The following is a 26,660-nucleotide window of genomic DNA, read 5'->3' on the forward strand; positions in this document are numbered from 1 at the left end:
CCTGCTCTCGATTTCTGCAACTCATTTCCTCCTCAAATTTTTCCATCCTCAGCAGTTCCTCCTGTGTCCACGATCGCGACCAATTTCTGCCTGAAGTAACCAGACACCTCCCCACTATCTTGACTCGCAATCCCTCCGCTCTAGCACGCCACATATGCCGCTTATAGACATCCAACCGCATCCTATCTTCTTTCTCTATCTCAGGCTTCAAATAAATGTTCGATCCTTTCAAATTTCCAGCATTCCTCAGAAGTATATCAGCCATCAGGGTTGATATTAATCTTAACTTCACCGGCCTATGTCCCTTGTTCCTTCCCACTCTATATATATCATCTATATCAACTTCAGAAAAGTTTATCTTCATTTTGTTCGAAACTATGTCCACCACTTTCAATACTAATTCCACTTTTGATTCTGTTCCTTCCTCAGGTACACCATACACAAACACATTTTTTCTTGCCGATTCGTTCCTCGCTAACCTCACTTCTCTCTTCATTGCTGTTAATTTCTCTTCCAGTACCACCACCTTCTTTTTCAAGCTCCCTACCTCATCTTCTATCTCCGCTAACTTATCATTTACACCTCCAATTTCTTCTTTTATAAAACTTTTTAAGTCCTTCATCTCCTTCATTTGGGTTGCCTGGTGTTCCTGCATCATTTCCTTAATTTCTTCTCCTTTGCTTGCTTCCTTCACCACTCTCTTGATCTCCTCAAGCTCCTCCCAGCCGAACGGTCCCTGGTTTGGACCCGGATTCTTTTCTATACCTCCTACCACCAGCAGCGTCGCAATAACCGTCGCACACAACATAATCTCCAACAGTCCTTTATAACCACTAATTTCTCTTCCTCTCTCAACTCCACCTTCCTTCCAACACTGGCTTGCACCATGCCATCTTCCAATTCTTAGCCTGTATTGCTGTATCGTTATTCCCATATTGCGCACCTCAGCTCATTCACACGTCCGCACTTCCCGATGTCTCGCTCGTGACTCGCGAAAGATGTTACTGAAGTGGCTTTGAGACAAGGAAATCAGCAGTTTATATAGCCTCTTGGAACATTCGAGACCTTTCATGAATGATAACAACCCGCCCATAAACTTTTATTGGCCGACAGCAGAAACTGATACACCAGACGAAGAAGAAACACCTTATTGGTGGAAAATTAATTACAGAAATTACTGATTGGTCAAATTCAAAACTGGCGGAAAGAGAGGGGTTATACTGCCAACCCAAAAAATGAATGAAAGAAATTTAACAAAGAACAAACTTATGAATACCTAATTTCTTCAAAAAAACAGCTCCTTCACTTCGCACTAGGGTGCACAATTATAGTTCTTAAGTAGTGCCATCTAGAAGAGAATGTCCACACTTCTTGCTACAGAGCAAACAAATACAAATCGAAATAGACATAGTTCAAAACACTTCAAAATTTACAGTAGAGACATCTTCCGGGACAACTTTGATTTAATACTGATTTTAAAGTTCAGAGTTTCTCTTGTAGAGAGGTTATTATTATTATTAATATTATTGTTTGTTTAATTATTATTATTAATACTATGAATATGCTGTTATTATTATTATATAAATTGTTATTATTAATGTACCGGGCGGTACACCTCCATGCCGCTTATTTAAAATTTGCGCCAATTGAAACTCCTCTGCTGGAGGAAGTCTGAACTTTATCTACGGTATTAATTTTCAAGTTTCTCAGAAGATGTCACTACTGGGAAATGTTGTAGTTTCTGAACTGGGTCGTTTTCGACGCATTTTTGTTTCCCTATTGTAAGAAGTGTGAACTTTCTCTTCTAGAGGACACTACTGAAGATCAACAATAGTGCACCCTAGTGCGAAGTGAAAGAACTGTTTTTTGGGAGAAATTTTTATTTCAAAACTTTGTTTCTTGTTAAATTTCTTTCTGTTATTGTTTAAGTTGGCTGTATACCCCTTTCTTTCCCCTTGTTTTGTATTTAGCCAATCCCGAATTTTTAAAATTAATTTTTTAACGAATCAGGTGTATCTTCTCCAAAGGGGATATGTTGCTGTACCCTAGCCAATAAAGTGATTGTGGGTGGGTGTTTTCTTCCCCGAAACGCCTCGAACTTTCCGCGAGAGTATATAAACTGCTGATTTTGGGGTCTCGGGGCCACTTCTGTTCCATCTTTTAGTGTGTAAAGTACTTAGCAGGGGGCGGGAAGCGCCTCTTTCTTCGGGCAGCAGTTCAACAATAAGGTAATGGCCGTATAATAATTTCTTTTCTTGCTAGCTCAGCAGTTTAGCTCTCGGGGCGGGTCCGAAGCGTTTCCACCATGTAAATTTCCCTAAAATGTAAAGATACCTTGTATTTATTCTATCCTTTAAGCTACATATTGGGATAGAGAGTGCTTAACCCTCTCGAGCTCCCACTCATATTGTGTTGAGGTGAACTTATTTCTTACAACCGATTCTTCCTTAATGTAATGTAAATTGTTCTTTTCTAAAGTCACCTCTGTAGTATGGGATTAGCACTTGCATTAGTGGCCTAGAGCCAGATTAGGTTTTAAAACAAATGCATTAGGAGTGCAGTTCGCCTCCTCTCAAATTGGTATTTTAGAGGCCAGGTAATTAATTTTTTCTCATTTAATAGACCTCAGTAGGTTGGGTATCTTACCCCTGTGTTTATGTCCTTAGAGGAAAGCTTGAAAGTCAAGTTTGGTGTGGTCTTTTATACGCCAGAACATTGAGAGCGTATTGCTCTTTTGAAATTTGATTTCTGTGTTCCTCGAGCAGGCTTTACTGTGTAATTTTGGAGCAAGTGCTCCTGGGCATGATTGGGGTCTTCTGCCCCTATGTTGAATTCCTGTATATTGTAAAATTGGGCTAATTGTTCAAGTATTGTGGGTTTGGCTCTCGGAGCCCATCCGTTAACTCTGTAATTGTACATTCTCGAATAGTGGCCTTGCTACTCTGTACCTGCCATGCTTGTTATTTTTTTGATTTTATAAAGAAAATATAACCTTGTTAAATTTTACATGAACTCTAATTTCGTAGCTTGAGACCCGTTCACACCCGCACCTTCTTTCACCTCTAACTACCACGGAATACTCCGTAACAAGTGGTAGCAGAGCGTGGTTGAATGGGTCTCAATTTAGCCCCTTTTGACGGCTAAACATTGTTTTGTTCCGAACTCTAACAATTTTCTCAGTTGCTGGAATTTTTTGATTTCTGCAAAATTGTTCTGTCATCATGCCCGGCCCTCGCGATGTTCTCCATCTTAACTATTTGCGCAAGGAGGAGTTGATCTATGAGTTAACTATTAGAAATGTGCAATCTGGAGGCACGGTTGCGGTAGACACAAGCAAGCTTAGAGAGTCCCTTGATTTGCCCATTTCCATCCCCACTTTGGGAGAGAAAGAAATTGACGACTCTCTTTCCACGATCACCGAGAATACTATTGGGCTAGCATCTGTAGTTAGTTTTTTTGACGAAAATGATCCTTCTCCTAATCAAATTAAGCGTGTGCAAGCCAGGCTATATCATTTTTCAAATAGAGTTAACGATCTGTTGTCTCTGAAGTTGAATGACGTTCAGAGGAAGGAAGCTAGTATGATGCTTGAAAATATTTCTGAATTATCCAGTAAGGTTACCCAATTGTTAACTGGGGAAGTTCCTCCCAAAATCGATCAACCCACCACGATGAATGCAGGTAGCGAGGAAGAGCCTCCTAAGGGAGAAGTCAATAGGATAACCGTTGGAGCTCAAACGATCTCCGCCCCATTGGACAACGAGTCTGAACGCCGTGCATCGTTGAATAATGTACGTTCTGAATTAACTTCTTTGCCACTTAAACCTTTACCGACTATGTCACCTGGGTTCAGCAGTTTGCCTCATCCATTGGCAATGTTTCTCAGAGGTATCTCGAAGTTTTCTGTCAACACCACCAGTGAAGTTATTTCCTTCTTAAGGTTTTTAGTTGAATTTCAGGATCATGCCCTTGTATTTTCTCTTTCTCCGTGTCAAATTTCGCAAATCATCTATCCTTATGCAGTTGGTATTCTCTCTGACAAAATAGTAAGAGCCATAGCTGAACAGTCACCCATTGAAGATTTTCATGCACACTTGCTTGCAAATTTTATTCCTGCCCGCGCGAGGTCATCTCTGATTCATAAGTACTATTATCGAGTACAGAGTTTGGATGAAAATCTGGCTGATTTCATACAAGACATTAAGTTTTATACTGAACCATCCTGTTCATGGGTCAATTGTGTTAATTTTAGTATTGGATATTGGAATCACACAAGGCCACCCACGAAGCCAGTTTCTTACAGTATATGTCATAAAGGAGTCCCGAAGAAGCGTTCTTGTGTGAAGTGAGCGCGAGCGTCATTATGAGAAATCTCCAGAAACTCATTAAAAGGAGTTATGTCCCAAGCCAAGCCTCTTGATGAAGATTGGGGACGCTTCCCAGATCCCGGCAAAACTTATATTAGGAGGGAAGTAAGAATTAAATTAATATCTTTGGTTACGGAAGAGTTGCATTGGATTTGAGACAAGAATTGCAACCTGTATAATTTCTGCTTTATTTTGATATGCATTAGGGCTGCATTCATAAATGCATTCGTTATTTAGAGCTCATGATATACTTTATGCGGGAAAAACTTCGCGGGCGCGCGCAGATTGCACGCGATCAAGCGGCTTGATGACGCTATACGGGATTATAAAATAAGGCCGCCTGGTATATCAGAGTCATTCTTGGACCAGAAGGCCGCTTGAACGAGTCGTCATACTGCGTGTTGGTACTGAGAACAACGCTTTGTCCTCGAGCTGCACAGACTACGAGTACTGCAATATCTGCGAGGAAGTAAGTAATCAACTTGAATATTCAGCTGAATTTAAGATTTTACCGGTGAGAATATGCTATGGGGAGATGAGGTACTGCTTATAAGAGACTAATGAACTAGTAGCTTCATATTTCTATGAGGTCAAGTTATGACTGACAAACTGCTAGAATTAAGATTGGCTCAGGATAGGAATTCAGAAACGACATGTTGTCCGAGTGAAGGGATGAAATAACAATGACCTAAAGTAGGGAAGAAACTGTGTACCAGGTTTTAAAACTCTGAACGAGACTTGGTCAATGTGACGTGTGAGACACGATAGTAGTGGAAACAGGCATCGAGTTTGGACAATCTGTAATATATGAATTTATTTTCAGTAACCCCAGCATCAAGTCAGAACGAGTGTTTGACATCATCATTGCAAGGAAGCCACAACCAGGAGCTGAAGCCAACACGACAACGGGCATCGATCCAGGAACGTTGGGAGCACCTGATCAGCGCGACGTCGAAGGGGACACCTTCCAACTACAGAGGGAGCTGTACGAAGGCGCCACACAAGAAAGAATGTCTCCAAGTGGTCAACAGTATCTGATGCCAGCGCCGCAGTCTATCATGATGTGGTAGATTCAGTGGTCCACAGGGAGGGCCGCTCTGTTATGTCATCGATAACATAAGGTCAGAGCTTTCCAATTCTGTTTCAAGCATGTCATTTAAATTTAGATAGGAATATGGGGGCCGTCAGTCAACAGATTAGTTATAGTAGGAATTTTCCTTGTAATTTAGAGCTAGGCCTCAAGCTCGAACCCCGTACATTAAGGTAGATGATATTTTGTAGATTCCTTGTTAGCGTGTGTATTTCATTTCGAGTGTATTATTTTAACGTACGTGTGATTTTTAAGGGTCTGATCGAACTCCTTTTGTCATAGGAGGTTAGTCTAACAGATAGGCACTTTTTAGATCGCATTTAGGCATTTGTTTCTGCAGACGTAGATTTGTATAGTTGAGACCAGAATGAACCCGTAATTCACCAAGCTTCACTGAGAGAGCGAGTGAGTCCGTATATTTAAGAGATATGAGCCCATGATAGGCAGAAGTAAGATTTGCGATTGATATGAGAGAGCCCAGCACAATTGAGAGTATATTGGATGTATTTGGAAATGCCCAGTATGGCCATGTGACTATCGCTTAATGATTAGTGTTTTTGTAGCACCAAGACTGAGTCCATGAGAGGCGGAAGTAAGATTTGCGATACTGCTGGTGATATTGAGACGAGGGCAGATAGCCCAGGTGTATTTAAAAGAGGGCTTTTAGCAGCAGATTACGTGAGGTGTTTCTTTTGAAAGGCGAGATTTTTTGCCTGCCGCACGGATGAGCTCATAAATTAGGGGGACTGTAGCTAGTGAAGTGGTGAGGGTGAAGGTCGTTGAGCTTGACGTCATAGGCTTGAGAATTTGGTTTTTGCCATCTGCAGCTTGTCAAGAGTGCGAAGGGAAAGGAGGACCTTGATGTTTTGAAAGCAGGGAGAGATCTTTTTTATGTCCTATTGTTTTACGTAAATTTTTAACACTGGCCCGTTTGATACTGACACCCATGTATATGTTGATTGTGTCCTTTTATTTTGTTTGCATATGTATCTTATATGCCTTACTCGTCATGGGACTAGGGTTCGTGACCGAGTCAGGTCATTGTACATTTTGTGGTGATTTTTGTTTGCACCGAGGTTCGACGGTTCGAGGCATAGTAAATTTTATGGGAGTCATTCAATAATGTGTATTTCAGCAGATATCCGTTTTGCTAGAGTTCGTTACTTACACTATTGTAACATGCTTGTTACAGAACAGCTGTTTTCGTGAAGGCAGTGAACTGGTTGTCATCGGCTCAGCGTTATTTTACCCTATCATAATGAAAAGCTCTTTCACTTGTAAATAATTCAATTTTGTGTAATAAATCCCTATTTGTTAAACATTGAATGCAGCGATGTTTTCTGTTAGATATTTTATTTTATGTTAATTTAGCCGACTCTTACCTGATTTGTCACATATCCTCGTGTTTATCTTTTGTTGCCCCGTTATACCCATGTTATCCCTGAGAAGAACGCTTATCCGGCTGAGTGAAGAGGATTATGTTCAGGTAAGACTATGTGCACCAGCTCACGTCTGTGAGAGTTCTTTCACTACTGTACTCTGGGTTCGAGACCGGCTTTCGCCTGGCCGGAACTTCAGGGTCCAGTAGGGCACAATACTAGGGTGTTTGCTCTTCATTTTCCCGAAGATCAGATTGTACAGGCTATTGTAGAAGGAATTTCACCATCCTATATTTCATATTTGTGCTTCGCGGCGTGCCCGCAAACCTTCTCTGAACTTGAAGCATTGGCCGTCTCAGCGGACGGAGTTAGATACGCCGATTCCTTGCGTGTCGCGAAAGAACCCCCGCCTTCTTTTAGTAATACTCGGCCTCCACCTCGCCGATCAGTCACACCTCGTAAATATTACGCTTGCGGGTCGCCTGACCATCTTCGGAACAAGTGTCCATTGATCAAATCTAGTGGGGCAAATAATGGAGCTGGCTCAACACAAGGCTGTTTTAAATGTGGGGCTTTCTCACATATCGCCAAAAATTGCCCAAATTCAAATAGCACCCCCTCCTGCTCAACTTCTGGTGCAAATTCCACCAATGCCAATAATAAAATGTGACTAGGGGCTTCGGCTGAGTCGACTTATCCCCCTTCCCGAGGCTCAGCCCCTGGTAAACTGGTCGAAAATTCAGGGAACGTTCAATCTGCAAATCCATCTTTTGAATGCCCCAAAGAGTGTCTTAGAATTGCGGCGGATTCCCCCGCACCTGTTCCCTTTCTTAAGATTGAGTTAAATAACGAGCCTATAACCGCTCTATTAGATTCAGGCAGTGTTTGTTCAATTATTTCGGGCCAATGGTATTCAAAATTGAAATCTGTTTGTAAACTACTTGACTATGGCTCATCTACTGCTCAACATGTTTCGGCTAATTCATCTCCATTAGAAATTCCAGGTTCTGTACAGGTCAAAATTCGTATTTTTAAATTTAATGGAAAATCAAACTGTTTGTGGCTAAGCACTTGTCTTGCCCCATCATACTGGGAGCGGACTTCATTTCTCACACTGGTCTTGTGCTCGATCTTCAGAGTAAATCGTGCACATTCAAATTTGCTTCCAATTGTAAAATCCCCTTGTTAAAATGTAATTCTGCATCATGTTCATCTATTTCGCCTACCCAGGATGAGATGTTGTTAGACCTTAGACATCTACCTGAGGAGCAGGCTGATAGTATTCGTAAGTTGTGTCAGTCGTTTCCAGAGGTGTTCTCTGATACTCTTGGTGTTACTGACCTTATTGAATACAAAATTGAGGTCACGGTTTCGGTTCCTGTCCGTTTTCCACCTTATAGGCCATCTCCACCAAAAATGAAGGCTCTGAAAGAAATCATCGATCAGATGTTGAAGGATGGTATTATAAGCCCCTCTAAGTCGGCGTATTCATCGCCTATTTTTCTAGTCCGAAACCCCAAGGTGGCTTCAGGCCTGTCATTGATTATAGGGCTCTCAATCGGAAGGTGGTGTTACAATCTGTGCCCCTTCCTGACCTTCATTCTTGTTTTTCATGGTTTCGTAAGGCCAAGTTCTTTACTATCTTGGACCTGAATCAGGCCTACAAACAAATTCCCCTTGCGGAAGAGTCTAAACATCTTACAGCGTTTGCCACGGACTGGAATTTATACCAATACAACCGCGTGCCTTTCGGGCTCCCCACGGGAGCAGCTGTACTCACAGGGCTGCTAGATAGGGTCTTCTCTGACATCAAATTTCAGTACTTGTATCACTACTTGGATGACGTCGTATTTTCGGAGACCTTTGAAGAACATCTAGATCATCTGCGAGAAGTTCTCAATCGCCTTCGTAAGGCTGGGTTAACTGTCAAGTTGTCCAAGGTTGCCTTTGCTAAGCCCTCTATGTCATTCCTAGGGCATATTGTGTCACCCGATGGTGTTGCAGTCGATCATTCTAGAACACAGGCCATCCGTGATTTTAAACCTCCCAAGGACATCAAAGGTATCGCCAGGTTCATTCGTATGGTGAATTTCTTCAGGAAGTTCATTCCTAACTTCGCTAATAGAGCGGCGCACTTGAACCTTCTTCGTAGGAAAGGCATCAAATTCGAGTGGGGACCTTCTCAACAAGCCGCTTTTGAAGATCTTAAATTAGCTCTCTGTAATGACCCTGTCCTTGCTATGCCTGATTTCTCAAAGAAATTCATCGTCCAAACCGACGCGTCGTCGTCAGCAGTAGCTGCAGTCCTTCTTCAAGAGATTGAACTAGGGAGGCGACCCATCGCCTATGCATCTAGAACCTTATCGGCTCAAGAAGCCAAGTATTCCAGCCATGAGCTCGAAGGTTTGGCAGCCTTATTTGCCTTAGAAAAGTTCCGTCTCTATCTGGAACATGTCAAATTCGACCTGGAGACAGATAATCAAGCCTTAAGCTGGGTCTTAGGTAGGCCGCGTCGTACTGGTCGTACAGCACGTTGGGCCATCCGTATTTCTGCCTTCCAATTCGACGTCAGGCATATCCGAGGTACCGAAAATGTTGTCGCTGATGGACTCAGCCGTATGTTTTCCAACGACGTTGAGACCCATGAACCGGTCGACAGTTCATCACCTCCCGAGTCCAACTATCTGATGTTAATGCCATCTTAACAGATGCTCCCATGCTCTTTAGGGATATCTCGAAATACGAACATGTAGATCCGACGCTGGCTCCGATAATGGAAACCCTTTCTTCTGGGGAACATGTCGTCCCTTATGTTCTGAGGAATGGTGATTTATGTTGCCCATCAAAGCATGATAAGATGATGAAGATTGTCGTTCCAGCGGTTCTTGTACCTATGATCTTCAAGTATTATCATGAAACCCCATTAGGAGGGCATCTAGGCATCTTTAAAACTCGTGAGAAGATTCGTGAAGTGTTCATCTGGAAGGGTATGGACGGTGAAATCCGTGAACTAGTAAAGGCTTGTAAATCCTGTTTGCTTAGTAAACCAACCATGTCCACCAAGGTAGGTCTTTTGTCTTCTCATCAAGCGTCGCTCCCCATGGAACGCCTGTATATTGATTATGTAGGACCCTTCCCCCAGTCGAAGGGAAATGCTAAGAAGTTCATCTTTGTATGCGTAGATGGTTTTACAAGATTTTCCTGGTTATTTCCGACTAAGCTGGCTACCGCTCAGTCCACCATTACTTGCCTAAATTCTATTTTTGCTTCTTTTGGTCCGTGCCAATTTATTGTGTCTGATAATGCTAAGGCGTTCACATCAAATCTTTTTCGTAAATTCTGTTTTGACTTGTCCATCTCTCATGTAACTACTTCTGTTTATTATCCTCAACCATCTCTGGCTGAACGGGTTAATCGTAATCTCAGGTCCGCGCTTATTGCCTATCATCATGAAGATCATTCCAGGTGGGACACGTCCCTGCATTGGATAGCTTTTGCTTTGAATTCGGCGGTCCATGAATCTCACAAGGTTACTCCAGCTTCTTTGATGTTAAAGTTTGTTTCCAACACGCCGCTCTCTAACCTCTGGTCTCTGAGTGACATTCTACCCGAGACAATAGACCCGGACAACATTAAAGATTTTTGGAAGAAGGCTAAAGCCAATCTTAAAGTGTCTCATGAAAAGGTTTTGGAAAGATATGATCGTGGACGGAGACCCACCAATTTGAAGGTAGGCGACCAAGTGATGGTCAAGAATTTTGTTCCCGCGGGCAAGCTTGCCCCCAGATTTCATGGGCCGTGCATAATTCTCGATTTCCTTACGTCGGTTACGTTGTTATTAAGCAATCCAGCCACCGAGAGGATATTTAGGGTTCACCTGTCGCAGGTGAAACCTGTATAATTTCTGTGGTAACTTGCTTCATATAATCTTGAAAGGAATATGAAGGTTATATTTTTTTTTGAGTTTCACATTTAAGGCTTTCTGTCCCTTCTATAATATTTTGTTTTATATGTAAGCATTTTTGTAAAACCTGCCCCGAACCTTTAAACTGCCATCCTGTCCTTGCCACGGCCATTACCACGCGCCCGTCTCCTGCTCCACACTACACAGTGGCTTATTAAATGCCATGGATATCTGCACGCCGCTGGCCCTCAACCTTTCCACTAAGCCTGTGCCCTCAAAAAATGATGATGGTCCAACAAATTCTGCCGCCTAACTTTAATGTTTCAGTGCCCCCGCAGCCGCGCGGCGCCGTGCCGCGACTGGGATAGAGGAAGGGCCCCCTCTACTCCAGCGAGGACGACATGTGCACGGCGAGCCGGAGCCCTCCTCCCGGCCAAGGCTGATGTGCGGCGCACAACCTGTAACTGGCCCGCGACCTGCATGTTCACCGCGGGCGCGGCGTGCTTCAACACCACTGCTCCTCTCATAATGCGGGCGAGCGGTATCTCATGGTACTTGAGGGTCCGAGCGGCCTCCTCTGGACACAAGCTGCAGCGGCCGGTCTGGCCATCCAATTTAATCAACTACATTGACATTTACTATCAGCAATTACTACACTTGGGAATTCTACTGCAATATTTGGTGGACTTTTCTTCACTTTCAAGTATTAAAAGTTTCCCTTCTGAATTCAATTCCTACAAACATAAAGACATTACTTCAACAGTTACTATAAGTATTTTGAAACTGGATCAAACCAAATTTAGAAATTTTTTATAAATGCTTCTGCAATTAATCTCCATATCAACATCATAACTTGGACCATATTTTCAAACAAAAGTTTATGTTCTTCTGTGTTACCCCTTGGGGGAACTTTTGGGGGGGGGGGGAGGTCTGTACCGGGCGGTACACCTCCACGCCGCTTATTTAAAATTTTGCGCCAATTGAAACTCCTCTGCTGGAGGAAGTCTGAACTTTATCTACGGTATTAATTTTCAAGTTTCTCAGAAGATGTCACTACTGGGAAATGTTGTAGTTTCTGAACTGGGTCGTTTTCGACGCATTTTTGTTTCCCTATTGTAAGAAGTGTGAACTTTCTCTTCTAGAGGACACTACTGAAGATCAACTATAGTGCACCCTAGTGCGAAGTGAAAGAACTGTTTTTTGGGAGAAATTTTTATTTCAAAACTTTGTTTCTTGTTAAATTTCTTTCTGTTATTGTTTAAGTTGGCTGTATACTCCTTTCTTTCTCCTTGTTTTGTATTTAGCCAATTCCGAATTTTTAAAATTAATTTTTTAACCAATCAAGTGTATCTTCTCCAAAGGGGATATGTTGCTGTACCCTAGCCAATAAAGTGATTGTGGGCGGTTGTTTTCTTCCCTGAAACGCCTCGAACTTTCCGCGAGAGTATATAAACTGCTGATTTTGGGGACTCTGGGCCACTTCTGATCCATCTTTTAGTGTGTAAAGTACTTAGCAGGGGGGCGGGAAGCGCCTCTTTCTTCGGGCAGCAGTTCAACAATAAGGTAATGGCCGTATAATAACTTCTTTTCTTGCTAGCTCAGCAGTTTAGCTCTCGGGGCGGGTCCGAAGCGTTTCCACCATGTAACTTTCCCTAAAATGTAAAGATACCTTGTATTTATTCTATCCTTTAAGCTACATATTGGGATAGAGAGTGCTTAACCCTCTCGAGCTCCCACTCATATTGTGTTGAGGTGAACTTATTTCTCACAACCGATTCTTCCTTAATGTCATGTAAATTGTTCTTTCCTAAAGTCACCTCTATAATATGGGATTAGCCCTTGCATTAGTGGCCTAGAGCCAGATTAGGTTTTAAAACAAATGCATTAGGAGTGCAGTTCGCCTCCTCTCAAATTGGTATTTTAGAGGCCAGGTAATTAATCTTTTCTCATTTAATAGGCCTCAGTAGGTTGGGTATCTTACCCCTGTGTTTATGTCCTTAGGGGACAGCTTGAAAGTCAAGTTTGGTGTGGTCTTTTATACGCCAGAACATTCAGAGCGTATTGCTCTTTTGAAATTTGATTTCTGTGTGCCTCGAGCACGCTTTACTGTGTAATTTTGGAGCAAGTGCTCCTGGGCATGATTGGGGTCTTCTGCCCCTTTGTTGAATTCCTGTGTATTGTAAAATTGGGCTAATTGTTCAAGTATTGTGGGTTTGGCTCTCGGAGCCCATCCGGTAACTCTGTAATTGTACATTCTCGAATAGTAGCCTTGCTACTCTGTACCTGCCATGCTTGTTATTTTTTTGATTTTATAAAGAAAATATAACCTTGTTAAATTTTACATGAACTCTAATTTCGTAGCTTGAGACCCGTTCACACCCGCACCTTCTTTCACCTCTAACTACCACGGAATACTCCGTAACAATTAATATTATTATTACTATAATTAATATTACGTATATACCTATCTGTGTCGGTGCGACGTAAAGCCCCTAGTAAAAAAATTATTACGGATAGTTGGTTGTATACAGTAGAGCAGGTGCCTTCATCTCACTATTCAAGCATATTGGGAGCTGATATGGAAGGATGGGTAAGGGAGGGCAGGACATACCCGTAAAAAGACGGGGTGGAACGGGCCCACTTCAAATAAGTCAATGAAGGGAGATATGAGATACCCGGGAGGAGAGCGGCTGCAGTTTCACGAGGATGGCCGCAACGGAATGGTGAGAAAAAAGCATTGCCATCTGGTAGGGTTGGTGAGGCCTTCATTAGGACCTCACGGATAGGGCCGGTCGTGTCATCATCGGGAGGGTGGCCTTCTTCTCACCAGGTGTGATGACGCGGCTGGACAGTAGTAGGAGTATTTAGGGGAGACGATGGACGCGGCATGAAGTACCGAGGATGGCTACTGTGGTGACCTTATCTTTAGGGGTCGCGTTTCCGGGGTATCCGACGGGCTTCATGGCATGTCTAAGGAGTACGTTTGGGATGATCACTACTATTATCATTTATTGCGGGTAGTACTAATTTTATTGGTAGTTTGTTTTGTCTATTTCTGTTTATTATTATTTATTTATGGTATTATTATTTTATTAGTAGTGTGTTTTGTCAATTTCTGTTTGTGGAGTTGGTGGCTTAGGTTGAACATTGTTATTTTTCTCATTCAATGGATCGAATGGGTATTTGGTTACTGTGATCTGGAAAATAATAATAATAAAGAATAAAGAATTATTCAGTTACATTGGAAAACCCCAGTGTCAAGAAATATATAACGACTGCGGACGTCAGTTTTGTATACGTACCGGTCCTGAAACGTGAAACGACTCTTGATTGGTTCTGGTGAAGAACGGAACAGCAAAACGTCACTGCAAACTGGTTTCATTCGACAACGGTTGTGTTCCGTCTGTCTCGGCTCTACTCAGTACCACCTGTCATTAAGGTAATTGTCTATTAAAACAAATGTTATTATTAAGAATATCACAATTATTGTAACGATAATACGTAGGATTATTATATATTCGTTATTCTCATTATGAATAGCCCCCTTGGCTCACATGGCAGCGCGCCGGCCTCTCGTCACTGGGTTCCGTGGTTCGAATCCCGGTCATTCCATGTGAGATTTGTACTGGACTAAGCGCAGGAGGGACAGGATTTTCTTCGGGTACTCCGATTTTCCCTTCCATCTTTCATTCCAGCAACACTCTCCACTATCATTTCATTCCATCTGACAGTCATTAATCATTGCCCCAGAGGAGTACGACAGGTTTTGGCAGCCGACACAGTTCCTACCCTCGCCGCTAGATGGGGCTTCATTCATTCCATCCCTGACCCGGTCATTGACTGGAAAACAGGTTTTCATATTCCCATTACGAATTAAGTTATTATTACTGCTTTTATTTATTTTTAATGTAAATATATATAACAAGAACCAAGGAGAGGAATTCAGTTTGTAAAGTCACACCTCCATTACTCTGTAGCAAGATAAAAGGGGATAACACACGTTAAGTGTGAGGTATGCTGTGGGGGTACCCCCTGGGCGTTCCCTTCGATGTTGGGGTCATCTCTGACTGCAACTCAAATTGAAGACCTGAATGGAAAAACATCCCAAATGCATGTTTTGTGGATGTTAACGTTTTGCCACCAATGTGACCCCCATTTCAAGTGCATGTGGCTTCCATAAATAAATATCTCAAGTTCAACTTCTTGTCAGTTTTCATATAATTTAAATACATCCCAAGTCCAAGGACTGAAGAGTGAAGACGTGCTGTGCTTTGCGCCCTCAAGTAGTGATTCAGTGCAGGTACTTTCACACTAGCTGTTTCACTCACTCTGTGTTTTGTCATTTGACCACTGCAGTTAATTACAGTGCTCGTGTGAGTGGGAGAATTGAATCATAGATGGTGGTTTATATAGTCCTCCCTCCGACCCCCTATTATCAACAGATTCATCGAGGGACATCTACTTTATCTTCGAGTGTAGGAATGGCATTACAGGCACTTATTTATATTTCCAATTCTGATGTAGATATGGAATCGACTGAAATGAGTGCCAATGCTGCAAACAAACGAGCAGTAGAAGACGCTGCGGGAGGCGCAGATAAAAAGAAAGCAATCAATCTCAATGATCAATCATGTAAAGATTCATATTCTTTAAATGACTCCCATGACTGCACATTTGAGGTGTCTCGGTTGCAATTTCGTTCCGAATCCAGTTCTACTAGTTGGAACGGATCTGACATGAGTTCTTCAATGCCGTCCAGACTTAGGAATGACGTTACGACACAACGTTCACTCGGCGCTCAGTTGACCTCCGCCAGTAAAAGTGCAGCCGTCACACAATGGATACAAGCATTCGGATCGTAGACCTTTCTGTGTATATGCAGAAGGCAAAGACAAAGCCATAGGCCGTGTGCATCCCATATACCTGTTACGCAAGGCATCATTTTAAATATTCAACCTCTTGGACGTAATAGAACTAAAATAGAAATGAACAGTGCTCTTAATGCCAATAATCTAGTTAGCGCCTCTATTTTTCGGACAGTAACCTACAGGATTTTATTCCGTCTCAAGATGTATTGAGTCTCGAAGCGGACAAAATTCGTGAAGTACAGTGAAACCCCTCTAAGTTGGGCACCTACGGTTCCTTAAAAATGTGTCCAATGTGGTGGAGTGTCCAATCTACAGGATGAGGGTACGCTGATAGTGCTAGAAAGGAAAACTCTGAGCTGGTGTGTGCTGTATATGGATAATAAAAACAGCGGTTCTTTTTTGAATTTATATAGAGTACAATACACTGAATTACATGCCTACTAACAGTTTTCTTTAAAATCACCCCAGTATGGTATTATGTCTTATTTTGAATATTGTACTGTTCAGTACTCGCCCTTTACTGCTTAGCGAAAAAGTCAGTCACAAGACTGTCTTATTTTTCTAAATTCACACATGCTCATTTGATTCAATCTTCCTACGCAATCCCAAATAGAGGTTCAATATTTTTGGTTGTTTATTGAAACGGGAATGTCACAGCGACATTCATTATGAACGTATTTCTGGTGTATACGAGCCCAACTTGTACCAACAGCTATACGAGAGGTTTGTAAAGGCCGCTGTGCGCGCAGGTGACGGATGTAGCAGATATGCACGCAACCTGCTCGCCGATGGAAAGCGAGCCAAGGACATACGACGTAGCCGTCAAACATTCGATTACTTCCATCTCGTGATTTTCAGAACCGAATTTGCTACAAAAATTTCAATTACATCATCGTGTACCCCATAACAACAAGGGGTAGAATACCAAATTTCATTCAAATCGGCGGATGGATAACCGAGAAATTGAAGTTAGAAGGTTGACGAATCAGAAGCCACGATACCCGGACTACGTGTGCAAGAGAGCTAGTTCAGTTACTTAAACCAGCATCTGTGTGTATTCCCAGGTGCCACAGTGTGTGGACCAGATGTGGAAGATGTCGGTCAGAGATCGTTACTCTGTTCGGCAGACGGTAGTTGTGTTTACGGAAAGTAAACGTGTTCGCGTCTATGGACGTACAAATTTCTAGTCTAAGTGTCAAAGGTGGAAACTTTGAACTCTATTTTTGTGCTAGATAGGAAGTGATATAATATTTTGTGTCGTCAGCAGCTGATAGACTTGCGTATTAAAACTTGAACATTTCGAGTAATTAACATTCTTGAGAACGGGACTAAATTCATAAATTATTATCAGCGTATATATAAACTGGGCGTACTCGCCACATAATAGTTTATCGTCGTGTTATTGTACATATTCAGGGAAGTGATAGCTCAGTCAGAAACGGGACCATTTGACTCATGCCAGTCTTTCGCAAACAACTGTATCGCTTGAAATTCGGAACGAAACTAGAGGAGTATTCTACGTCAAATCCATGTTTCTTTTTTTATAGTTTTCTTCTAATTAATACGCACTGGATTTTTTGTTTTTTACTTTTCATAATTTACACTTCGAGAAGAAAACATTTGTAGGCACGTTGTCTGGCTGCAGGTGAAATATATAAATCATTTACTACACCAAATACAGGAAATGTTAGCAGAAGAGGGAACTTTTCTATCACATGAAGAATAATGAACGAACTCTGCGGCTGGGATTAGCTGGAGCTGAAATGTTTAGTCGCGGTCGAACACAAAGGGATTCACTTCCCCAACGACAGCGCTCTCCTCTTCATGTCATGAATTTTTAACGCAACCATTGTAATTCAATTTGCGGCGGGCTCTGAATGGACGAGAGTTACACAAATGTTTGCTGATATTTCAATTTCATTTTTAATTTTCAAATCCACTGCTTACTCGTCCTTCCTGTTTAATACGTGCCATTTTTAACATAACAATGAAGGTTAATCTGTAAGACTTGAAGTACTCGCCTTGTCTACTCAAGTGGTGGTGATTACTATTTCATTCCTTCAACATTCCCTTGTTTTACTGGCTGTTCGATCCTGTAGGTTTCGTCCGAAATATTCAATCTTATGTCCTTTGATAGATAGTAATACATCTGTCGTTTTACTTAGCCTATCCATCACGTAGGTTTTTATCACTTTTTCGTGGACGAGATACGGAATAAGAAAGGCTTTCACAGGAGTTCAAATAACAGGGTTCAGCTGCGGCAACAAACTGTACTCATGTCACAAAGTTGCTCGTTTTCAAGTACAATTTCTCTCAGTCCATTCAATTTCCCCGTGTACTCTAGTGCAGCGGTCCACAGGGGGTTGTGTTACGCTAAGATTACAAGGCAACTATTCTTTATTTATTTGTTTGTTTCCGAGAATTGATTAATACATTAACGAATCCGGTCCAAAAGTAATAATCTCCATCCTCGTTGTAGATTACAAACGGAACCTCGGAATTTACATCATAGCCCTCGCATCTGATGTTAGTAGTTCCCGGGCAATGTCCAAGTTCAAACAAGAATAATGGACTGTCTTAAGAGATGAATAAGGAGGGACCAGGGGCATGGGTTGCCGAACATGATTCCCCTAGCTGAGACCTGGTATTGCTTCCAATTACTTGTGCCAGGCAGCTTACTTTCATCTATCCTATCCGACCTCCTTTGTCAAATCTTATTTTTTTCCAATCCCGACGGTGTGCGAGGCCTAGGGAGTCTTTCATTTTCACGCCCTTCATGACCTTTCCCTTTCTTTGGCCGAGAACATGGTTCGAAGTACCAGATCTCTCTGATTGTTGTTATATAGAGGATGGTTGCCTACCTGTGCGTCCTCCTAAAACAGTAATTACCAGCACCATGACATCTATTCCAGCTCCCGTGTCTATGGCCGGTACTTGTTTATACCTCCAACACATCCTTTAAGGTCTCACACGTATATTTCCTGTGGTCTACGTTTGCTTTCATCCCCCTGGCTTCCACATCAAAATCACTCTCCTGGCTAAATGTTGGTGTTTGGACCACCAGTCCATAGATTGGTTTGATGCGGCTCTCTATCCTATGCTAATATGTTCATCTACATGTAGCTACTACATTTTATAGGGTGCATGTACCAGGGCATTGCGAGGCGCAAGGTGCAAAAGGCGATTTCGGTAGGTTGACCAGAGTGCAGAACTCCACTCTTCGATTGTGAGCACTAGCGCTCTCTCTCCCTTTCCCTACACCCGTCTCCCCCTCCCTAACTTCCTCCGCAGCGCTCTCCCATCCTAGCAGAGTTGAGTCGAGCTTAGCTGAGTCGCCTCGAGACAAAACGCTGGTCCGAACCGACCCGAGTCGGACCGATGCACGGTGTACAGAACCTCTGTGCCTCGGTGTGCACGCGTGAGATTTTGGGCGTTTGATAGGCCTTAATTTACTCTAATCTGATTATCATTTTCTTGCCTACAATTCTTCCCTCAAATATGGTGTTAAATTTCCCTTTTAGGAAATTCGTTTCACCATAAATTTGTCTTTCAGTAAAGGAAATTAAAATTGATTACGATTAATTTATTTGCTTCTAACGAATCGTTTCCGAGGGACATCTCGAGGGACTGTCGAAGAAGGCTTCTGAACTCCTAGCATCCAGACTGTGTGAGAAAACCCTGCTTGAAAAAGGAACTAAGGGAAAGTGAATTTCTACAGTACTTTAGGAGTGATAGTGGCTTTGTCATAACATACAAGGTTTAATGGAAGAATTGGGACTTGCGTTGTACAATGCAACTGAATGGTGACTGCCCGTCGATAGCTCAAAGCGAAAATTAAAGTGTGTCGGTTGGGTCAGTCGCCAGTGGCCATTCAGTTTCTCTTCGTGAAGAATATGAAAATAAAAAGGGAGCCATTGAGTTATTTAAATACCACTCACACAATTGGGAACGTATGTGCTGACCTTAAAATTGTAGGTGTACTTCCTGGACAGCAGCACGGATACACCAAATATCTCTGTATGTGGGACGGCAGTCCACAATCTGTCCTTAAACCATATGATCCAAACACTCTACATGAGCCACTTGTAGATAGAAACTGTGGCTCATGAAGCAGTACGTGAAAGCTTTGAAAACTGAAGGAGACTGTTTCAAGTATCTCCTTACTGAATTTCCTGGCCTGTCATATGAGAAAATAAAGGCAGGTGTGTTTGATGGTCCACTGGTCCAACAGCTGTTCACTTCACTGGGGCATTGGCAGAACTGGAAAGAAATGCTTGGTTATCATTCAAGGTCATAGTCACTAATTTTCTCGGAAATATACGAGCAGTGAATTACACTGAAATAATCCAGAAACTCTTGGGTTCAAACAAAATGCTTGGATGCATCATGAGGGTTCTACCGGGCGGTACACCTCCACGCCGCTTATTCAAATATTGCGCCAGATGAAACTCCTCTACAGGAGAAAGCCTGAACTTTAACAACTGAATTAACTCAACGGTTTTTCGGAAGATGTCACTACTGTAAATATGGTAATTTTGAAGTGTTCTGAACTGTGTCTATTTCGATTTGTGATTGTTTGCTCCGTATCAAGAAGTGTGAACATTCTCTAACAGATGTCTCAACCAAAAAAAAACTATGGTAATACACTTTGGCGCAAAGGAATAAACTCTCTTGAAGACATTTTGTATTCTTAAGTTTTGTGTTTACTAAATTTTGTTCTTTTATTTTTGGGGTTGGCAATATCTTTCTGTCCGCCAGTTCTGAACTCAGACAATCCCGAATTTCCTTAATTATTTTTTACCAATAGTGTCTTTCTTCTTCGATGTTGATGTATTGCGTTTAGCGACCCAATGAAATTGAGGGGGTGTGTCTACTCATTCTCCACGAGGGTATAAAAACTGCTGATTTTCTTGTCTCGGGGCCACTTCAGTAACATCTCTCTTAGTGTGTGAATAAGTAGCAGGGGACGGGAAGCGCCTCTTTCTTCAAGCAGCAGTTCATCTACAAGGTAATGGCCTGTTAATCTCTTAATTTCTTGCTAGCTCAGCAGTTTAACTCTCGGGGAGGGTTCGAAAGCTTTAGTATTTAACCTACCTTTTTAAAATGTAAATTCTTTTCTGTCTATCTATAAATTACAAATCTGTAAAGCGGGGATAGAGAGTGCTTCATCCTCTCGAACACCCCTTCATTTTTGAAAAAGGAGGTGACTACGTTTTCATAACCGTTCTTCTCTTCTTTAATGTAGTAAAGTTTTCTCATACGTGTCACCTCCCCAGCTTGGGATTAGACCCAGTATGATCGGCCGAGCGCCACATAGGTTTTAGACAAACTTGGTGTAGGAGTGCAAGTTATCGCCTCCATTCATTTTGTATTTTTGGCCATTTACTTAACCCGTTTTGTTTTCCTTCCTGTGAAAGCCCAGTAGATTGGGTACTAGTTATCCCTGTTTCCTTGTGTGCCTTAAGGGCAGATAGAAATGAAGTTTGTTGTAGCCTTTGATAGGCTTGTAAAATTGAGAGCGGGTCTGCTCTTTTCCTAACATTATAATTAGGAGCTTGTGCTCCTCGTACTTAGGGGGTTTCTGCCCTTCAGCAATTGTGGTTGTGAGCTGAGAGCTGAAGAATTAAACTTGGGGCTCGAAACCCAAATCCTGTAACGCACTGTAATTTGTTAATTTGTTGATCTGCTACTTGGTACCTGTAATACTCTGTTAATTGTTGATTTTGAAAAGAAAATATAACTTTTGTTAAAGTTTTAAATTAACTTCAATTTTGTAGTTGAGACCTATTCAAGCCCGCACGTTCTTTTACCTCTAATTACCACGGACATCTTCGTAACAAGTGGTAGCAGAGCGTGGTTGAATAGGTAAGGCCTTCTGCCTCTTATAGTTTTACATTTGGTTAAATCTGCTTTGTATAAACATTGTGAAACCCTCTTTGAGGTTACTCTGCTGTCCTCTCCATACGGCCATTACCACGCTCCCGTCTCCTGCTAAACCACACCAGTGGCTAATTAAAATGAAAGAAAAACCTCCGCGCCGCTGGCCCCTCAGCCTCACCACAAAGACTGTACCCTAAAACCATTATGGTCCAACAAAATTCTGCCGCCGAGATCTTAATGTTTCAGTGCCCCCGCAGCAGTGGGGCGCCGTACCGCCACTGAGGTGGGGTACGGGCCCGCTCCACTCCAGTGAGGTCAACCAGTGTACGGCGAGTCGGAGTCCTCCTTCCGGCCAAGGCTGATGTGCGGCGCACCAGCAAACTGCCCGCGGACTGTAAACAATCGTCGCGTGTGCGGCGTGCTTCACAACCACTACCCCTCTCATAGTAGCGGGAGGGGTGTATCTCAGAGTACTTGAGGGGCCGAGCGGCCTCCTCTGGACACTAGCAGCGGCGGCTAGTCTGGCCGTCAAACTTAATCAACAACTAATGTACTTATTCAGCTACATGGATATTCCATATCCACAATTACTGCGTTTTGGATTCAACATCAATATCTGGTGGACTTCTTCCAAGAATTAAAGTTGTCCTTTGGAATTCAACTACTACCACCATAGAGACCTTTCATCAAAAACTACTACAAAAAAATTCCAAAACTGGATTTTATTTAATCCCACTTATATCAAACTAACTTTTGAGACCTGCGACTATTGAAAAGTTATATTTTTCTCTTCTAAATTCTTCTACTCCTCAGCAAAAACTTAGACTTTTTTTAAAAACAAATTCTTTGCTTTCTTCTGTGTCACCCCATGGAAGGACTTTTGGGGGGAGGACTGTACCTCCACGCCGTGAATTCAAACATTGCGCCAGTTGAAACCCCTCTACAGGAGAAAGCCTGATTTTTAACAAACTGTATTAACTCAACGGTTTCTCGGAAGATGTCACTACTGTAAATTTCGTTATTTTGAAGTGTTCTGAACTGTGTCTATTTTGATTTGTGTTTGTTTGCTCCGTATCAAGAAGTTTGAACATTCTCTAACAGATGTCGCTACCCAAAACTATGGTAACACACACTGGTGCAATGGAATGAACTTTCTTGAAGAAATATTGTATTCCTAAGTTTTATTTTTACTAAATTTTGTTCTGTGGTTTGGGGATTGACAACAGTCATCCTTCTTTCCGCCTGTTTTGAATTTAACCAATAAATAATTTTTGTAATTAATTTCTGACCAATAGTGTCTTTCCTTCTCGATGTTGATATGTAACTTTTAGCAAACCAATAAAATTGAGGGGGTGTGTCTACTCATTCTTGAAAGGTCTCGAATTCTCCACGAAGGTATATAAACTGCTGATTTTCTTGTATCGGTGCCACTTCAGTAACATCTCCCTTAGTGTGTGAATGTGTAGCAGGGGCGGGAAGCGCCTCTTTCTTCAAGCAGCAGATCCTCTACGAAGTAATGGCCTATTAACATCTTAATTTCTTGCTAGCTCAGCAGTTTAACTCTCGGGGAGGGTTCGAAACCTTTAGTATGCAACCTACCTTTTTAAAAAGTAAATACTTTTCCGTCTATCTATAAATTACAAATGTGTAAAGCGGAGATAGAGAGTGCTTCACCCTCTCGAACTCACCTTCATTTTGAATTTGAGGTGACTATGATTTCGTAACCGTTTTTCTCTTCCTTCTTAAAGTCCTAAATTTATTTGCTGACTAGTCACCTCCATAGATTGGGATTAGCCCCTGTATCATCGGCCTAGTGCCACATAGGTTTTTAGACAAAAAATTGGTGTAGGAGTGCGAGTTATCGCCTCCATTCATTTTGTATATTTTGGGGCATTTTTCTTAACCTGTTTGTTTCTGCATGCGAGGCCCCGTAGGTTGGGTATTAATTGCCCCTGTTTCTTGGTGTGCCTTGAGGGCAGTCTGAAGTGAAAGTTGTTGTGGCCTTTGAGAGGCTTGTCAAACTGAGAGCGGGTCAGCTCTTTTTCTTAACATTGTAATCAGGAGCAAGTGCTCCTCGTACTTAGGGCTTTTCTGCCCTTTAGCAATTGTGATGGTGAGCTGAGAGCTCAGAAATAAATTTGGGGCTCGAAGCCCAAATCTTGTAACGAATTGTAATTTCTTAACTTGTTTTCCTGCTACTTGGTACCTGTTACTCTGTTGTTGTTATCTGTTGATTTTGAAAATAAAATATAACCTTTGTTAAAGTTTTAAATTAACATTAATTTTGAAGTTGAGACCTATTCCCGCCCGCACCTTCTTTCACCTCTAACTAAACTACCACGGATTACTCCGTAACAGTGTCGACTAATGCACCCTCTGAAACAGCTTCTCCGCCCCTTAGATCTTTACCTACTATGTCACCCGGGTTCAGTAGTTTGCCTCACCCGTTAGCAATGTTGCTCAAGGGTATTTCTAAGTTTTCTGTTAATTCCACTAGTGATGTTATTGCCTTTCTAAGATTTTTTGTTGAATTTCAGGGTCATGATCTCGTTTTTTCTCTTTCTCCGAGTCAAATCCATCAAATTATTTATCCCTATTCCGTTGATGTTCTCTCAGACAAGATAGTTAGGGCAATTGCTGAACAATCATCCATAGAAGACTTCCATGCCCTTCTGTTAGCAAATTTTATCCCCGCTCGAGCTAGGTCATCGCTCATCAAAAGTACTACTACCGAGTACAACGGGTGCATGAAAACTTGGCAGACTTCATCCAAGATATTAAATTCTATACCAGGGTGTTTGCCCTTCACTTCCCTGAAGATCAGATTGTATAGGCCATTGTGGAAGGCATTTCTTCATGATACCGATCATACTTGTGTTTTGCGTCGCGCCCGCATACTTTTGCAGAGTTAGAGGCTATGGCTGTCTCAGCCGAAGGAGTTGGATATGCCGACACACTACGTGTGGCGAAGGAGCCCCCTCCTTCTTTTAGCAATCCTCGGCCACCACCTCGCCGACCAGTCACTCCCGAATATGTTACGCTTGCGGGTCGCCTGACCATCTTCGGAACAAGTGCCCCTTGATTAAATCCAATGGGACCAGGAATGGAGCTGGGTCATCCCAAGCTGTTTTAAATGCGGCGCCTTTTCTCATATTGCCAAGAACTGCCCTAATGCTAACAGCACCCCCTCCTGCTCAACTTCGGGTGCAACTTCCACCAACAATTATAAGTGACAAGTGGCTTCGGCTGAGACGGCTAACCCCTCTTCACAAGACTCCGCCTCGGTTAAACCTGACGTAAATTCCGGAAAAGGTCAGAACTATCCGACATTACCATCTGAATGTCCCAAAGAATGTCTTAGGATTGTGGCGGATACTTCCGCACCTGCCCCATTTCTCAAAATTGAATTGAATAATGAGCACGTAACTGCTCTTTTAGACTCAGGCAGTGTTTGTTCCATTATTTCGGCCGAGTGGTACTCCAAATTGAAATCTGTTTGTAAACTTCTTGACTTTTGTTCGACTTCGGTTCAATAAGTTTCGGCAAATTCCTCTCCATTAGCAATTTTATGTTTTCTGTATGCCAAAATTCAAATATCTAAATTTACTTCGAAATTTAAACTGTTTTTGGCCAAGCACTTGTCTTGCCCCATTATATTGGGAGCTGATTTCATGTCTCACACAGGTCTAGTGCTCGACCTTCAGAGCAAGTCGTGCACTTTCAAATTTGATAGTAATTCCAACATCCCTTTGTTAAAATGTACTTCTGTGTCATGTACATCTATTTCGCCTACCCAGGATGAGATGTTGTTAGACCTTAGACATCTATCTGAGGAGCAGGCAGAGAGCATTCGTAAGTAATGTCAGTCGTTTCCAGAGGTTTTCTCTGATACTCTTGGTGTTACTGACCTTATCGAATACAAGATTGAGGTTACGGATTCGATTCCTGTCCGTTTTCCACCTTATAGGCTATCTCCACCTAAAATGAAGGCATTGAAAGAAATCATAGAACAGACGCTAAATGTTGGTATTATTCGCCCCTCTAAGTCGGCGTATTCTTCGCCTATTTTTCCAGTCCCAAAACCCCAAGGTGGCTTCAGGCCTGTGATTGATTATAGGGCTCTCAATCGGAAGGTGGTGTTACAATCCGTGCCCCTTCCAGACCTTCACTCTTGTTTTTCGTGGTTTCGTAAAGCTAAGTTCTTCACAATCTTAGATCTTAATCAGGCGTATAATCAGATACCGCTTGCAGAGGAATCTAAACACCTGACAGCTTTTGCCACAGATTGGAACTTGTACGAATACAACCGCGTGCCTTTCGGGCTCCCCACGAGCTTACGAAACTGCTAGACAGGGTCTTCTCCGACATCAAATTTGAAGACTTGTATCATAATCTTGATGATGTCGTCGTGTTTTCTAAGACCTTTGAAGAACATCTTGATCATCTTAATGAGGTCCTAAATCGTCTTCGTAAAGCAGGGTTAACAGTTAAGTTGTCCAACGTCGCTTTTGCTATACCCTCCATGTCATTTCTAAGGGCATATTGTGTCGCCCGATGGTGTCAAAGTCGATCATTCTAGAAAACAGGCCATCCGTAATTTCAAACCTCCCAAAGACATCAAAGGTATTGCCAGGTTCATTGGTATGGTGAATTTCTTCAGGAAATTTATTCCAAATTTCGCCAATAGAGCGGCGCCCTTGAACAAACTTCGTAGGAAAGGCGTCAAATATGAGTGGGGCATTTCAACAAGCCGCTTTTGAAGATCTCACATTAGCTCTGTGTAATACCCCTGTTCTTGCCATGCCCGATTTCTCTAAGAAATTCATCGTCCAAACCGACGCGTCGTCGTCAGCGGTAGCTGCAGTCCTTCTTCAAGAGACTGAACTAGGGATGCGACCCATTGCCTATGCCTCTAGGACATTATCGGCCCTAGAATCCAAGTATGCCATCTATGAACTTGAGGGTTTGGCTGTCTTGCTTGCGCTAGGAAAGTTCCGCCATTATCTGGAACATGTCAAGTTCGACTTGGAGACAGATAACCAAGCCTTAAGTTGGGTCTTAGGTAAGCCGCGTCGTACTGGTCGCATAGCCCGCTGGGCATTAAGAACTTCTGCCTTCCAATTTGATGTTAGGCATATAAGAGGTACTGAAAATGTTGTGGCAGACGGACTA

The sequence above is a fragment of the Anabrus simplex genome, chromosome 5 (assembly GCF_040414725.1).
Source record: "Anabrus simplex isolate iqAnaSimp1 chromosome 5, ASM4041472v1, whole genome shotgun sequence".
In the NCBI taxonomy this organism is placed as follows: Eukaryota; Metazoa; Arthropoda; class Insecta; order Orthoptera; family Tettigoniidae; genus Anabrus; species Anabrus simplex.